Raw genomic sequence first — 16,892 nt, 5'->3', positions numbered from 1 at the left:
TGGAGGCCTGATATATATATATATATATATATATAATCCAAAGGGTTGATGATCAAAATCATAACATATCCATGTCTGTATATCCTGTATTCCAATCTATATCTATCTTGGTTGCCAAATGTGGCCTATTGGTTGAATTATTTGTTCCGGATTAACGTACTGATCATCTTTCCTCACAGAAGATTGCCAAAACGTTAATGAATTAACTGGGACACTACGACAGTAAGTACGTATGCCATGATATTTGATAACTCAAACTCGATCGATTCATCTACCCCGAGAAAATCCATCCTCTAATTAGTAAAAAAACAAAAAAGAACAAATTACAAATCTAATATCCACAAATGGTGCAGATCCCAGATCAGCTTGGAACTGATCGATCACAACCCTAGTTTGAGTTCCAAATCTACATTCTGGGGAGCACTCATCACTTCCTCTCCATTTCTTTTATGAAAAGGTCTCTTGGGAACAACTGACTCGGAGACTGTTCTTTCTGAATCCGAGTCTACAGCTGCTTTGTCCCTCCAGTCTTTAAAGACTCTTGTTTTACCCTCTCGGGGATTCTGCGGCTCTATCTTCCTTCTAAGGTGGACTACCTGATTGACCTCACAGGATTCGAACGATGCAGGACCAGCAGCCAGCTGTTGCGGGTTCCTGAGGGAGCCCACAGCATCAGCAATTCTCCTCATGACCCCCCTATGAACGCTGCGGTGGGCATTCTGGTGACCGCCCAGTGCCTGACCATTGCGGAAGGTTTTCTCACAATGGCGGCACTTATATACCTCTCCAGGGCCTGAGGTCGCCGTGCTGTGGACAGAGTTTGCTTCACTACTCGGTGCCATCGTAACTATGGTTCGGTGAAAACAAGGAAAATAATATCAGAGAAAGAGAAAAGGAGCTTGTTAGGGTTCTGATAAAAACAAGGGAAACTGCAATAAATGAAGAGGAGAGAAAAAGATGAACCTCAAAGAGAATTTGGATTTGGGTTGTGATGAGCACTTAGAAGAAGATGGGTTGTTCAGTTTGTAACTTTGTATTCAACTAAAACATTAATGTAAGCAGATTCTCTAAGTGAAAAAAGACAGATTTTCTCAGCTCACTTCTCACCAACCTTTACTATCTTTCTTTCGAAAAGGGCCAGTAAGCTAGAGACGGACCTGATTCTCGAGCAAAAGCAATTTTGAAGAAACCTGAGGATCGATGAGAAACTCAGAAAAGCAACGAAGCTAGCTTCGAGACGAATAAGGGAAGTAATATATCCAATGAAAGTTTAAGAGAGCTAGTCATTAGGTATTTAGGTTATCCCCAAGTGGTTTTTGGCAAATGACACATTCGCTGCATGCACGTGGATAAGCCTACCCATGGTCTAGTAAACTAAACTGGTTTTGTATCATGAAAGTGGTTTCAGCTGGATGCGAGCTACTTACCTTCTAATTTGTCTAATTTGTACGCTAATTTGCCTTATTCTAATGTGATATGAATGTGAACAAGCAATAAGAAATTAAGGGCCAGTAAAATGAAAAATGTAAACACATGAATACGTACATATCATTCAAAAATTATACAAGTATTTTCTGTTTATTTAAAAGAACACCCAAAATCAATTGCACGATTTGTACCCTTAAGCAGTGGCCTAACTGGTTCTTTCTTTTTAATTTTAATTTTTGGAAATTAAAGGTCTTTGGTGATAACCCACTTACGTGTATAAGTAGCACACTTACGTGTATCACGCACGTGAATTATCTGTGATATAACAACAGTCATTTTTCGCTAATAAGTTATTGAAGACAAAAGTATTATTTCTAAATATTGAGTATGTGTATCGCTCACATAAATTGTCTGTGATATAATAACAGTCATTTTTCGCTAATAAGTTATTGCATTGCATAGTTATTGAAGACAAAAGTATTATTTCTAAATATTGAGTCCGTAGTGAATGAATGATATATTTCGCGCCAAATACCGGTACCCTTACCCGCTAAATCCTAGTTAAAATGACTTCTTGTTCTTCTTTCTTTTTTTTTTTTTTTTTTTTTAAAAAAAAGGTCTTCGGCAACAACCCACTTACATGGTATACATAACACACTTACGTGTCTCGCGCACATGAATTGTTTGTGATATAATAATAGTTATTCTTTCACTATATAATTAAGTTATTGGTAGTTATTTTTCATCACTTGAAGCAAATTTTTTTTTTCTTAAATATTGAGTAGTGAAGGAAAGATATATTTCACGCCAAATAATACACTGACCCTCTAAATGCTAGAAACTTATACATTGAAAATGTGAGTTTTTGACCATAATTTTTTCAGTGGAATTGTCACTCGATCTTGTTAACCAAATTTGAAGGGCAAAGAGAGATAGAAACAAAAAGTTTATTGGGGGAATGAAAATAACACCCCATTTTTGGCAAACCACACCCCTGCCCTATTCATTTTCCATTAGTGTTTCGTTGTTCTTTCAAGTTACAAAACAAGGGGTGCCAATTTCATCCCTTTTATTTTCTCATACGTACCAAGTTACAGACAAGCTCTAGCTTGATGTAGTTTATTATTTATTCCATGATGAATGCCTTAGGATTGCAAATTTTGAAAGAAACATATATGATTCAGAAGATCGACATCAATCATGATTCATATTGGTGAGAAATAAGCATCACCATGGCGACAACAAGTGAAACGGTATTGTCATATAATTCATCAGGAAAACCGCACTGTCATAGTACCCTTATTGATTCTCTACTATTCTTATATTCATACCTACGGATCAGACAGTACCATACTAGTACAACACTAAGATTCGATCGATCACGAACCCAATTTGAGTTCCAAGTCCAAGGTCTCCTCAATCTCCACCGGAACAATAGGACCAGTACAAACGGGCTTCCATTGTGTGAGAAAATCTATTGTTCTACCTCCTCCAGGAAGCTCGGGTTCCGTTAACCTTCCAGGCTTAACAACTCCAAGGCCTGCAAGGACTTCAGCAGATGGCAGCAGCTTCGCTGCGGCTGCAACAGAAGGAGATGAGGGGTTACCTGGAAACTGTTCCCTGTAGGTTGCCCGGATGATCTGTTTTAGAGTCTTCATGAAACCCTTGTCTAAGCCACGGTGAGCATTCTGGTGCCCACCGAGAGCGTGGCCATTGTTAAATGATTTGGGACAGTGGCGACATTGGAAGCGTTTAGGGCCAGAGTTGGCAGTGCTATCCTCAGAAGTGGTTTTGCAGCTGGGGGCCATAGATCGATGCTACTCAGACAGAGAGGCTAGGGAGAGCTTGCTGGGTTGGAAGTGAAGATAGGAATGTTCTCTAATTATAAGAACTTAAACATAAATTAATTAATGCAAGCAGATACTGGCCTTCAGCGGTGACAGATTTTTTGATCCCGAAAATTATCTTTGTTACTTTAGAAGGACTTGAGCAAACTGGCCGGATAATCCAAGAGAGGTTTGGTTTCAACGCTAGCTTTTTCACACAGAGTTCAGATTAAGTCCCTTTACTGAAACTGAGAAAATACAATCGCATCTTCTGTTTCTTTTTCCTCTCAAGATCACATGCTAGGTCGATCGATCAGTGGTCGATTAGTGATTTGCATACATATACAGCTGTTCTGCAACCAGTTAGGCTACTTAATTAATTAAGCCCTTAAACCTGCTACAGAATCCCATATATTAAATATTAGTGAGCAGAAATTCAAAATGTGTAATAGTTGATTAGCGGATAAACTTTGTTTTTGAACGCAATAAAATGTAAAAGCAAGTGCAGTTTGGAAGAAAACATATGGGTACAATAATTTGGGCACTATTACAGTCAATTTCTCCTAGTTCATCAACTTCCATTTCTATAAAGGTTCCCTTAAATGATGTATGTCCTTGTTGTGAATCAGAGCCTGCTGTCACGAGCCTTCATGCCTTTTTCAAAAATTTTGAGATAAAATGAAGTAACTTTTATATATAATGTCTTTTTTGAATGAATAGTTTGGAACCCAGCCTAACTGGGAGGATATCAGCCCCATACCCGGGATATATACAATGCCTATATTAGTATTTAGTTGGAGAAAATTCTTTTCCAATCATTGTATCGATTGATTATGGCTTAGTATGACATTCGTGAGAACATCATCAAAATTTTTTAGTTTGACAACATTTTTGTTGGATATCGATGTATAATATAACCGCTTGCTATAGTGAAACATTCTAAAATTTTTGAAATAAACTTTTTGTTTTTGTCGACTTGCGATATTCTACAGCTTACGTGATTAATAACCTTTTTCATTAGATAGTCGCATTATCTCCGACATTAATTTCTACACACGTGAAGCTTAATTGTTGATCATATATATATAGAAGTAGACTCCACATATTAACGTGATTAATAACTTTTGTGGTTGAATTGTTGCATTAATTCTGACATTCTAATTTCTATGCACGTGAAGCATTTCAATAGTTATATTGCTCCATGCCGCCAATAGATAACTCTCGGCAAGTATGCCCTAAAATGTTTGCGGCTAATATGTAGGGTTGTAGATCATATATAGAAGTAGACCCAATATGTTAGCTTACGTGATTAATAACTTTTGTGGTTGAATGGTCGCATTATTTCTGACACGTGAAACATTTCAATAGTTATATATATTGCTCCGTGCCGCCAAAAGAGAAATCTCGGAAAGTATGCTCTAAAATGTTTGCAGCTAACATGTGGGGTTGTAGATCATATATAGAAGTAGACCCCACATATTAGCTTACGTGATTAATAACTTTTGTGGTTGAATGGTGGCATTATTTTCAACACGTGAAACATTTCAACAGTTATATTGCTCCGTGCCACCAAAAGAAAAATCTCGGAAAGTATGCTCTAAAATGTTTGCGGCTAACATGTGGGGTTGTAGATCATATATAGACATATTAGCTTACGTGATTAATAACTTTTGTGGTTGAATGATCGCATTATTTCTGAAATTAATTCCTACACACGTGAAGCTTATCGATCATATAGAAGTAGACCCCACATAGTAGCCGCAAACATTTTAGGGCATACTTGTTGAGAGTTTTCTTTTGGCGGCACAGAGAAATATAACTGTTGAAATGCGCGCTTATTACCAACAAATTAAATTATAAGGTATTGACAATCAACGAAGTAATGTGATAGAGTCCATTGTATTTTTTTTTTTTTTTTTTACCATATGTTACTCGATCAGTTACTCCCACCTATCTAATGATCGAATAAACATCATTTTCTTCGAGTAATACTGATTTTATGTGAATATAGGGATTTCATTTTGACCATCCTTTACCCATAATCAACTTCAAGCTTTATTAATATATCCAAGGGAAAAACAAAATCTACAGGCCAGGGAAACAGCTTAATTAGGAGGTTGAAAACTTCAAAATAGGGAGTAAAGACTAAACAAAAACCGCCGTTCAGTGTTGCAATTTTAATTTTCTCTTTTCCTCTTTTCTTTTACCCCCTTTGTTCCCAAATAAAAGAAAAGTGCCACTAAATTAATGCATATAGAAAGTAAACAGGTATGTATAGGGCTATCCTCCAATCTGCAGGTTTGTCAGTTTGAGGAACCAGTCGACAGGAAACTGATGCAACCTGAAAGCTGATTGTAAGAACTGGATGAAACTATTATTCATTGTTAGTGACGCTGGTAAAAAGCGTCAACAGTTCAGTACGTACAAGAAAATTAAAAGTAATATCGGCAACATTCCAGTACTCTTATTATCACATATTACATTTTAAGATAAAACTCCAGATTGTCAGATTCATCCATTTCAAGCAACATATCTGGCGCAGCTCCGGTCGCCAAAGTGAGCTCAGCGCTTGGCATCACTTTCAGAACCTTCCTTCTTTTGTTTTCCGAGCTGGATCCTTCAGCCGGAGTTACCCAGCCGATGGATTCCGGTGGCGGCAGAGCCCCATCATGAAAAGCTTGTTGCATACAGACCGGATGAGTACAGAACTCTTTCGTTTGTTGGCGGTGGGCGGCCTGGTGTGCGACCGAGGCCTGAAAAGTAGCGAAGGCCCTGAAACAGGTACTACATATATGATGGTTCAGGCCTGAGGGCTGGAAGGTAGAGGTCATGTATGGGGCTAAGGTAGTGGACATGGGGTTTGTGATGGGGGATCTGTTGGGATTGCATGAGCTTCGAGTAGACCTGGATGAGGAGCTGAACATTTTGGGGAAATGGAAGGAGAGAAAGACGAAAGCAATTAAGCTGGGAAGTTTCGCTAGCTCTAGCAACAACACTACAGAAGGGTATAAATTAAGAAGTGGGGGTGAATTTGGGTATGGGATGGGCGTGATATGAGGGTGAACTTTGAAATAAAGGGAGCGTACGTGTTTTTCATTCAGAAAGGAAAATAGAAATGGGGGATGAGGTAAGGTTTCAGATTTAGGGTTTTGAAGCAACGTGGTAGAAGTTTGAGGCAAACTGGACTGTATAGGGTGCTGCAAGGAAAGGACAATCATATCCAAGACACGTGGGGTGGGTTCGATTGCATGTAAAGCAGACTACTCAACCAGGGTTTATTTTTGTTGAGAATAATTAACCAGGGTTACAAACTTAATTCAGACGCAAAAAATAAAGGGCAACAATAAATATGATGTCTTGCTGGGAAGAGCCTTAGAGGTCTGCCAATTTTTTCGTGTCAATGAATGTCTGTGCTATATACCAATGTATAATATATACCATTCCGATCATTTAGAGACGACGAGTTTGTGTGCTATATTAACTTGTGTATCATTTTGATGGGCATCCTAGCATTGATTTTCTGGAGATATTCTTAACATACGAGTATGGATGACAAACGAAAAGAAGATCTAAGCGGGAACATATATTATTTCTCAAGTAATTCCAATGGGGTAGATTAGATTAGACCCATCAGAAAATACAAGAACAATTGATAATAATTAAACTACATGCAGCAAATTATATCATCCAGAACCAAAAGAGGCCGGACTCATTTGATAATTATAGTTTTAGCCACGACTCATCATCAGCGGATCCAGTTTTCAGTCTCGCAAGTCCTGAAAGCTTCCGCTTCTTAGGGTTTTCACCGTAAGAAGAAGTGCTGCCGGTACTTGATCCACTGGCCAGGTCTTCTTCCAGCTCGACCCCGAATCCGGCACCGAATCGACTTGTCGGAGCTGGGGATGGCTCTGTCGGCATGAAGGTGTGGAAAGCCCTAGAATTATGCTCGTCATCGTGCCGACTCCCTGGAGTGATGGAGCCTGCAGGTGACAGAGGCCTAATTTTACTGTCGTTAAGCTCAGGTAAAGCTGGAACACCGGCGTTGTTTAAATCTTCTTGAGCAAAATCCCAACGATCAATGTGGCGAAGCCTGTGACAGTTGTGGTGGCCTGCGAAGGACTGAGAGGATGGGAAGCTCATAGAACAAAAAGAGCAGACGTAAGACCGTTGCTCGTTTGGGCTTTTCTTTGAGCTTTCTGCAGACCCCAAATTTGGTTTCTTGAACATTTTTAGGAGATTAGGAAGAGCCGCAATAGAAAGCAAGGAGAGAATTCTCGAGAGATGGAAATGGATGAGCTTCGGCTAAGCAAAGAAAAGGGGTATGTATATAGGATGTTCTTAGGTGAGCTTGGAGGTATGATGGATCAGATCTGGGTCTGGGGGATAAAATTTAGAGAGCTAGAGCTAAGGTGTGTTTTGAATGAAGGAAGGGCCAGCTGTGTGGAGACGATGGAAAGGAATCTAATGGAATTAAATATGAAGATGAGGATGAGAAGAAAATGGTCTGAGAGAATTAGGGTTTAAAACGATTTGGGAGAAGAAATGGAAACTTGTACAGACGAGACTGAGGAGAATTGGTTTTGTAGTTTAAAGGTGCTTTGTCCCGTTGTCTCGTTGGCACTGTGCTCAGCTAGTTGAGCCACAACTTTTCTTCGTCAAAATCTATAAAACCCAATGGTAGGTAAAACGCTGTTTTTGGGAATTCCATAATTTTGAAATTATTTTTCGATAAATTTACAGATTTCATTCTATAAGAGAACAATAGCTTTAATATCATAAATTGTTGCAATTTTTTTTGCAAATTGATGGTTTCTATTTGCTATTTGAATTTCATATATATATATATATATATATTGTTCATGCACAATTCAAAAGTTAAAGAGGGAAACTACATTAAATTATTAACAAATAAAAAATATAAGGATTAATAATTTAATAGACGCATTTCCAAAAAAAATAATTTAATAGACACCATGAATAAATCATTAATTATTAGCTTCAACTATATGGAAAATTCTAGCCAACAGAGTGTATTGAAATCCCCTCGTCCTTTTGTGCAAATGCTTTGTTGTATAGCGCTCGTATGAGCTCAGGTCAATCACTAATTTAAATTACTTCATATTTCTACAGAAGGTGCATATCAAAATCTATAATTAATTCTCCTATCAGAAGGTGCTTAACGGTGAGATTAAATTAATTGACAGTAAATAATTAAGAGTAACAAAGCTATAACTTTGATGAATGAAGTTATATAACTTTGATGTTCAGGAGAAGAGCTTCTTCTTCTCTTCCTCTCTTCTTCTGTTTTTGATTGAGGGAGAAGAGGTTTTAAATATAACTTTGGTTATGTACAGAATACATTTGATGTCAGGAGAAGATGTTTTTGTGGAGTGTCAATTAGGAGAACAATTAATCTTTATCAATTCCTTGATCCTAATTGAAATAATAAATTTGAAGTTAAAAAAGAACTCAGAAGTTCACTTGATTCAGTCTCATTCAAAGATCTCAATCTAGTATTAACCTTATTATTATTATTTTTTTTTATAGTATTAAGCTCAATTTCATACCAGATTCAGATTGTCAATTATGTTCGCAAGCATACACGCACTCAGTGATGTTTCCAATATTATTGAATTACATAAGAGAACTAGATAAAAGCAACTTTTTGCCACAAAATGTCTGTTTAAACCGATGAAATATTGCAAACATAAACCCTTGATTAACTAATCACTTATTATTCGAACAAGTTGACAACGCCAAATCACTATCAAGCATCATACTTCTTAGGGTTTTCACCTAAAGAACACCCATGACTCGATCCACCAGCTTGATCTGAAATCGGCCCGGAACCAGATCTTCTTGTAGAAGATTCAGCAGCAGTTGGATCCGCAGGAGCCCTATCATAGAGCTCTGTCGGCCTGAAACTATGGAAAGGTCGAGAAACGTGTGGTTCATCATCCGGCCAACGATAATTAAGGGGGTTTGGAGACAGAGGGCCTTGGCTGTCGTCAAGATCAGCAAAAGCAAAAATATTAAAGACCTCTCGACAAAGATACCAAGGCCGGTGAATGTTAGAATGACCAGCCAAGGCCTGCGAGCTTGGATAGGTTTTTGAACAAAATGCGCAAACGTATGTCCTTGAAGTTTTAGCAGCACTTAAATCTGACTTGTTGGACATTTTTGAAGATGAAGAGGGATAGACAACAGAAAGCAAGGAGGTAATTCTAGTAAGGATAGAAATGGATGAGTTTTGGTGAAGCAAAGAGAACTAGAGAAGGGGGGTATATATAAGAAGTTGGTAGGTGAAGATTTGGATCTGGAGGATTAGGTTTGAGGAGAATTGATGAGGTGAGTTTCAAGTCCAGGTGTGTAGATGGAATGAATTTAACTGGAATTAAAGATGAAGATAAGATGAGTGGAGGTATGAGAGATTTAGGGTTTGAAGCACTGTGTGAGGAATCCTACAGAATCTTGATTGAATACACACTACCAATACAAGCACTTTAGCCGACGAAAAAGTTTCGTCGGCCTGTTAGCTTAATTCGTCGGCTAAGATTTCGTCGAGAAAAGGTCATCGGCGATGACTTTAGCCGACGAAAAAAAAATTTCGTCGGCTATAGTCCCACAGTTTAGCCAACGAAAAACATGTCGTCGGTTTTTTTCCCAGACTTTAGCTGACGAAACAATTAAGATATTCGTCGGCTAAAGTCTGTAATAAAATTTTTTTCCCAGACTATAGCCGACGAAATATAGTCTGTTTTGTCGGCTAAACCTTATAAAAAATTAAAAAATAACTATAGCCGACGAAATATAGTCTGTTTCGTCGGCTAAACCTTATAAAAAAAATTTTAAAAATAATTATAGCCGACGAAATATGTCATAATTCGTCGGCTAAACCTTATAAAAAAATTTAAAAATACTATAGTCGACGAATAAACCTTTAAATATCGATAGCTAAAGTTGCTGGTTTTCGAAAAAAAAAACTGCAGAAACTTTCGGCCACCTCCAATCACCACCAAAATTTGATAGAATCTTCCTCTCAACATTTCGAACAACTTTCTAGAAGAAGTCGAAGCCCAATTCTAAGCCTAAACAGGTCAATTGAATCAAAATATAAAATTCCCCAATTTTAAACCCTAAAAACTTCAAATCTTCGATTCTTCTCACACACACCGAATCGAGCTACCAAATTCTAGGGGAATGTAATACTAATCAAACTCAACTTATCCATATATAGAACTCACCAAATGGTGACCTGAGGAAGGAGAAATTCGATCGACACCGAATCCGAACCGGCGGAGTTTTAAAGCTCGATTTATCCTTCACGGCTGCGCCACTCGATGCACCACCTGTCCAGCAATGAAGTAGAGACGACGGCGAAGCTTTTGGGACAAGTGTGGCGGTCTCCGGTGGCTTGATGGCGGAGCTAGGCCGAGAAGAAAATCCGGAACTTTTTCTGATTTTCTGACTTCTTACCATCCACCTCCGGTAAAACTCCTATATAAAGAACTTTATCCGACTGACGAAATTATTTATTTTCGTCGGCTAAACTCTTTTGAAAATTTTGGTTGACCGCCAAAAAATTTTGGTTGAAAATTTTGAAAATTTTTCGACTTTAGCCAACGACTTTTCATATATTTTCGTTGGCTAAAGTCCTTTGAAAATTTTCCTCCAAATTTTGTTTACCGCAAAAAAAAATTTGACCTTAGCCGATGAATTTTTTAATATCTCGTCGGCTAAAGTCTATAAATTCACGAAAACGCTCATATCTCCCTCTATATTACGTAGTTTGGTCAAACCTTCCACACGAAAAACTTTCACGTAGATGAGACGCAACCGCTTATTTAAAAATTTTGACATTTACCTTCCGACGATAGGGCTCCCCATAGGGAATAATAACTATAAAAAATGTCTATGGTAAAAAATTCAACTGGATTCGACAACGTTAAGGGCTCGATCGAAATGGTTAACTCTAATCGGAAATAAGAAAACTGCATTTTGAAGCCATAAACGGACTCGGATGGCCAAAAAGGCTCATATGTCATAGCGTTAAGTTTGACTCGTTGGGCCGTTACGCTTCCGGAAAGGTATCACAATAGTCAATCGGACACCAAACGCCAAATCTGCAGCATAGTGAATAATAAGGGTAAATTGCATTGACCGCAACTATCGGCACCGAGACTTTACCGGAATACCGTGATTTTTCAACCATAGACGTATTTCACCATTATGGTCATATCTTATTTCACGACTTTTTTGCGTTTGAAGGTTCTATGTATAGTTTTTTTTCCCAGATGAGTTGTTATCTAGATCTGCAAATATAAGGCAGTTTAGCCGACGAAATTAAAGCACTTTAGCCGACGAAATTATATTTTTCGTCGGCTAAACTTTTAAAATTTCGTCGGCTAAAGTTCACAGACTATAGCCGACGAAAAAAATTATTCAGAAGACGAAATTTTAATTTCGTTATCTAAAGTTGACCAAAGCCGACGAAAATTTAAATTAGCCGACGAAGGAAAATTTCGTCGGCTAAAGTCCACGTTAGCCGACGAAAAAATAATTCGTCGGCCTGATTTTTTTATTTTCGTCGGCTAAAGCCTTTCTTCTGATAGTACACCCACCCCTTAAAAAAATGTTTTGTCTGGTTGGCACTGTGCTTAGCTACGTGGGCCACAACAATTCTATTGACAATATCTATGAAACAAAATGGTACGTTAAACTGCTTTTTTCAATTTACTTTTCTTTCTGCTTCGAAAAAAACTTTCTTTCTTCTTCTCTGTTTCCTTTCTTTTATTTCTAGCTCTAATTTTTTTGTGAGCTTCTATTTATACCTGCATAATTTTATTTTGTGCCCGTAGAAGACATTTTTTTTGTTCAACTTCGTAATCTAGAAACTTTTTTTTTAATTAATGATGAAGAGAGTACGTTAATCCATAAAATATCATAAGTTGTTACAAATTTTTCTCAAATTCATGGTTTATATCGCTGCTTTGCTAGATTTTGGAATCTGTATCTCTCAATCATGCACTTCTAGTCTAAAGTGAATAGAAAAGATTCGCCATTGATTGTATGTTATTACATACGTACATTAATATATGATCAGTACATAAATATATATGTCCGATTAGAACTGAATCAATATTAATTTAGCACAAAACCGTAACGCACGATGCCACATTTCCGACCGATTGACATGGATTGAATTGAATTTCCCTGATTATTTATGTAAAAATTGTCGTATAGCGGTCAAAAGAGACAAATCAATTATTGCTCGAACTTATAGCATATTTTACATAAGATATATGCACGCATGTCAAAACCCTAGATTATCCGGTTAGAAAATTCAGTTGCATAACGACGGGATATATATCAACATTAACTATTGCTTTGTAGTTCCACTTACATTAATTAATGATATGAGTAATGCAATAAAAAGAAGCAAGATGTAAATTAATTACTAAAACAATATTATCAACATTAATATTTGGTACTCCTGTTATCTCCTAAAAATTGTTGTATTGCGGTCCGAAGAGACAAATCAATTATTGGTTGAAATTATATATCATATTTCGTGTGAGATATATGCGCGCATCTCATAATCTTAGATTTTCTTGTTAGAAGAGTCAGTTGCATAATGGCGGGTTTAATGTCGACATTAACTAGTTCTTTGTAGTTCCACGTACATTAATTAATGATATGAGTAATACAAAATAAAAAGAAGCAAGATGCAAATTAATTACTAAAACAATATTATCAACATTAATATTTGGTACTCCTTGTACAGTCCTCGTAAAACATGTTCGCCTTTGTACAAAATCTTCAATTTTTTTGGCTCCATTACCGGCCAACAGCTACCTTTCAACGCACGGTGCCACATTTTAGGCCGGTTGACATAGATTGAATTGAATTCCTTTAATTATTTATGTAAAAATTGTCATATAGCAGTCGAAAGAGAAAAATCAATTATTGGTTGAAATTATATCATATTTGGTATTGTGGTTTAAAAACTCAAGTTTTAAAAAACTCAATATTAAATAAGTAACCCCAACCTGCTTTCTAAAATCGTGGTTATTTAAACTAAAAAGTTCTAGATAATTATGTTTTAAGATTTTACCAAACAAAAAATTTATCTAAAATGATGATTATAAGTGATTTTAATTTCCAAAACTCAATACCAAACTGGGCCATATATGCACACATCTCATAATCCTAGATTTTCCTGTCAGAAGATTCAGTTGCATATCGGCGGGATTAATGTCGACATTAACTAGTTCTTTGTAGTTTCACGTACATTAATTAATGATATAAGTAATGCAAAATAAATTGAAGTAAGGTGCAAATTAATTACCAAAAAATATTATCAGCATTAGATATTTGGTACACCGATCCCAATATGTTGCGTTGTAAAAAAATTTCATGTGAGATATATGTGCATGCATCTCATAATCCTAGCTTTTTCGATCAGAAGATTCAGTTGCATAACAACGAGATATATGATATATGCACGCATATAAAAACCCTAGATTTTCCTGTCAGAAGATTCAGTTGCATAACGGAGGGATTAATGTTGCCATTAACTAGTGCCACGTACATTAATGATATGAGTAATGCAAAATAAAAAGAACCAAGGTGCAAATTTATTGTTAAAACAATATTATCAGCATTAAATATTCAGTACTCCCAGTACTTTGGAAGAGACTAATCAATTATTGGTTGAAATTATATATCATATTTCGTGTGAGATATATGCACACACATCTCATAATCCTAGATTTTCTTGTTAGAAGATTCAGTTGCATAACGATGGGATATATATCGACATTAACTATTGCTTTGTAGTGCTACGTATTGTAACGCTCTGTACCCAATTTTACTTATTTACTAGGTATTCTACGAGTTACTTAGGAATTTAACCGTGCTCGGTAACCTAGTAAGTTAACGTTAGAGTTTATTTTTGGGTATTTCTCGAAAAGTCAAATTCTTCTTTTAAGGCCCCGATATTGTAGTACGCTTCGACATGAGTTCACCGGTGTCTTCGGATTAATTGTCAGAGTTTCGTACTATTTTGTACGATTTATCGAAAATTTAGTATTAGAATTAATTTTCTGAATTTAAAGTATAACTTTTAATCTGGACTATTAGATAATTAGGGTTTTGATTTGGCCATTGGTTTAAATTTAAAAAGGAAGAGAAGAGTTGACATTGGAGAAGCCCACACTTGCGCGTTGACCCGAGCACAACCCTCTCTCTCTTCCTTTCCGGTTGCCTCCTCTGCTCCGGCGTGGCGTCGCCAGTTCCGGCCGCTGCATGCCTCGAAATCGCCACCAATCTCTTCCTCTTCTTCTTCTCTTTAAAACCAGTGATAAAATTCCACAAACAACCCCGGATTCATGGAGATCGAAATTGATGAACACCACTGTGTTCATCAGAATCCGGCAAGCTCCCGGCGGCGATTAGACCTTTGAAGGTAGGTTTCAGTTCGCCTCTTCCCTCTTCTTCTTTCTGGGTAGATAGTCCTTGAATCGGGACCTAATCATAAATCCCTATTTTCTTTGTTTTTGGGTTTCCCGAATTCCTAGCTTCGGCGACTTGCGTTCGGTGGTTTCCGGCGAGTGCTTCGGGTTTTGGTGAGTCCTTGAAGCCTAGTGGGGAGTCCGGTGGGACCTTGGAGTGACTTGTGGAGCTGCAGTCACCGAACTGGACCAAGGCAGAGGCTTGGTGTGTTTGGCTAGAGAGGACCTGTGGTGATGTGGTGCTGATTCGGTGGAGGTGGCGACTAAGGCAGCAACTGGGGATGTTTGGAGGTTCTTCATGTTGAGTTTTGGCAAGGAGGAGCTACTGGTTTGCGAAGAAGAGCAGATTGAAGGTAAGCTTGGTGTTTTCAGCTTTTGTGTTGGGTTGTAGTGAGGTCTGAGTACTAGTTAGGTGATTTGGTGTTGTTGCTCGGTGTATTTTGGAGATGTTTAATGACTGTTTTTGTTGTTTTGGTTGATACATGTCGATAACTTGGAGTTTGGAGTATTTGGGGAAGCTATGGCAAAATTTCGACCAGTCGCCGGAATATGGTGAGTATTTATGGCAAGTCGCCGAAATCCCGATAGAGATTCCGGCGAGGCAGCAGTTCCGGCAGAATTCATGAAGGTAGCTTGTCGACTTTCCTTTTACGTTTAAGTTGTAGTTTACGGTTTAGAAAAACCTGCCACATTTAGAAAATTTCTATTTTTTGAAACTTTCCATTATGGAAACCCTTTTGGGTGCCCTTAGCAAATTTTGGTGTGAAGTCGAGTAGAGAGGAAATGATGGAATTGTTGGTGTTGTTATGTTGGCATACATGAAAGTAGGGGACTATAAAATAAGGAGAAATTACTGGTCACTCCATTAACTTTCATGCGCTCGACAGTTTACTCCATTAACTTTTAATTTCAATCGATCACTCCTCAAACTATCTAATGTCACACAATTAGGTCCATCCGTTAAGTGGTCGTCCAAATCAGTGGTTAAGTTGCTGACTGGACATTTTTCAACTGGATGAAATGAGAAATTCCATTTAACACCCTACCTAGCCAGCTATGGCTTCCCACTTTTCTCTCATCACCCTCCTCTTCCTCGTCGGACGCCGTCTCCTCCACCACCATCGGCGTCACCTATTCCGCCTCCACCGCCATCACCTATCTCACCCCTCCGCTACTGGAGCGCGTGGCAATTCGTACCAAGAACACCATCCTGCCATGAATTGCACCTCATCTGGATTTCATAGAAAACACAAAACCCACAAAAGATCCACAAAACCTTAACCAAGATCCAAAACCAAGACTAGCTATGAACAATCACCAAGAACAAACTAAAACATAGAAAAAGACATAAGGGTTTAAAGCACAAACCCTCTGAGGGACTCTGAGTTGTGAAGCAGTGATGTAGGACACCTTGAAATTGTAGAACACGTAAGGGTTGACGGCAGAGCAGAAAGAGACAGAGATGGCGGTGATCTTGGTGCGAGGGAAGAAAGCGACGACGTGTGTGTAGAGCCATCGGAGGGCGTTGGTGCGGTTGGCGGCGAGAGGTGGGACCAGCGCGTTGGGGATGGTGAGGAGGAGGGTGGTGTTGGAGTAGAGGAAGGCGCGGACGAGGTTGGGGTCAGAGACGTCAAGACGGAGGGCGGCGAGGCCGAGGGAAGTGACGGTCGAGGCCACGCGCTCCGGTAGCGGAGGGGTGGGGTAGGTGGCGACGGTGGAGGCAGAATAGGTGACGTTGATGGTGATGGAGGAGGCGGCGTCCGGCGAGGCGGTTGCAGCGAGGAAGAGTTTTAAATGAATGAGAGAGAGAGAGAGAGAGAGAGAGAGAGAGAGAGAGAGAGAGAGAGAGAGAGGGAGAGGGAGAGGCAGTTGAAAAATATGTCTAGTCAGCAGCTTAAACACTGATTTGGACGGTCACTTAACGGATGGACCTAATTGTGTGACATTGGATAGTTTGAGGAGTGATTGATTGAAATTGAAAGTTAATGGAGTAAACTGTTGAGCGCATGAAAGTTAATGGAGTGACTAGTAATTTCTCCATAAAGTAATTTCGGTAATATGAACACTGTCCATAGTAACTCTAGAATCTAGAATAGATTACTATGTGATGAATTTGGAAGTAAAT

General features: G+C 38.3%; 1 non-coding gene across 1 annotated transcript; it reads left to right on the top strand.

The window, feature by feature from the left end:
• The first annotated feature begins 14,461 nt into the window (after nt 1–14,461).
• On the top strand, nt 14,462–15,519 carry LOC101290971. The gene is made up of 3 exons (XR_184957.1): nt 14,462–14,721; nt 14,834–15,120; nt 15,267–15,519. It is a non-coding gene; the product is annotated as an uncharacterized LOC101290971 (transcript).
• Nucleotides 15,520–16,892: the final 1,373 nt, after the last annotated feature.

The sequence above is a fragment of the Fragaria vesca genome, linkage group LG6 (assembly GCF_000184155.1).
Source record: "Fragaria vesca subsp. vesca linkage group LG6, FraVesHawaii_1.0, whole genome shotgun sequence".
In the NCBI taxonomy this organism is placed as follows: Eukaryota; Viridiplantae; Streptophyta; class Magnoliopsida; order Rosales; family Rosaceae; genus Fragaria; species Fragaria vesca.
This window is presented reverse-complemented; position numbering and strand designations above follow the sequence as displayed.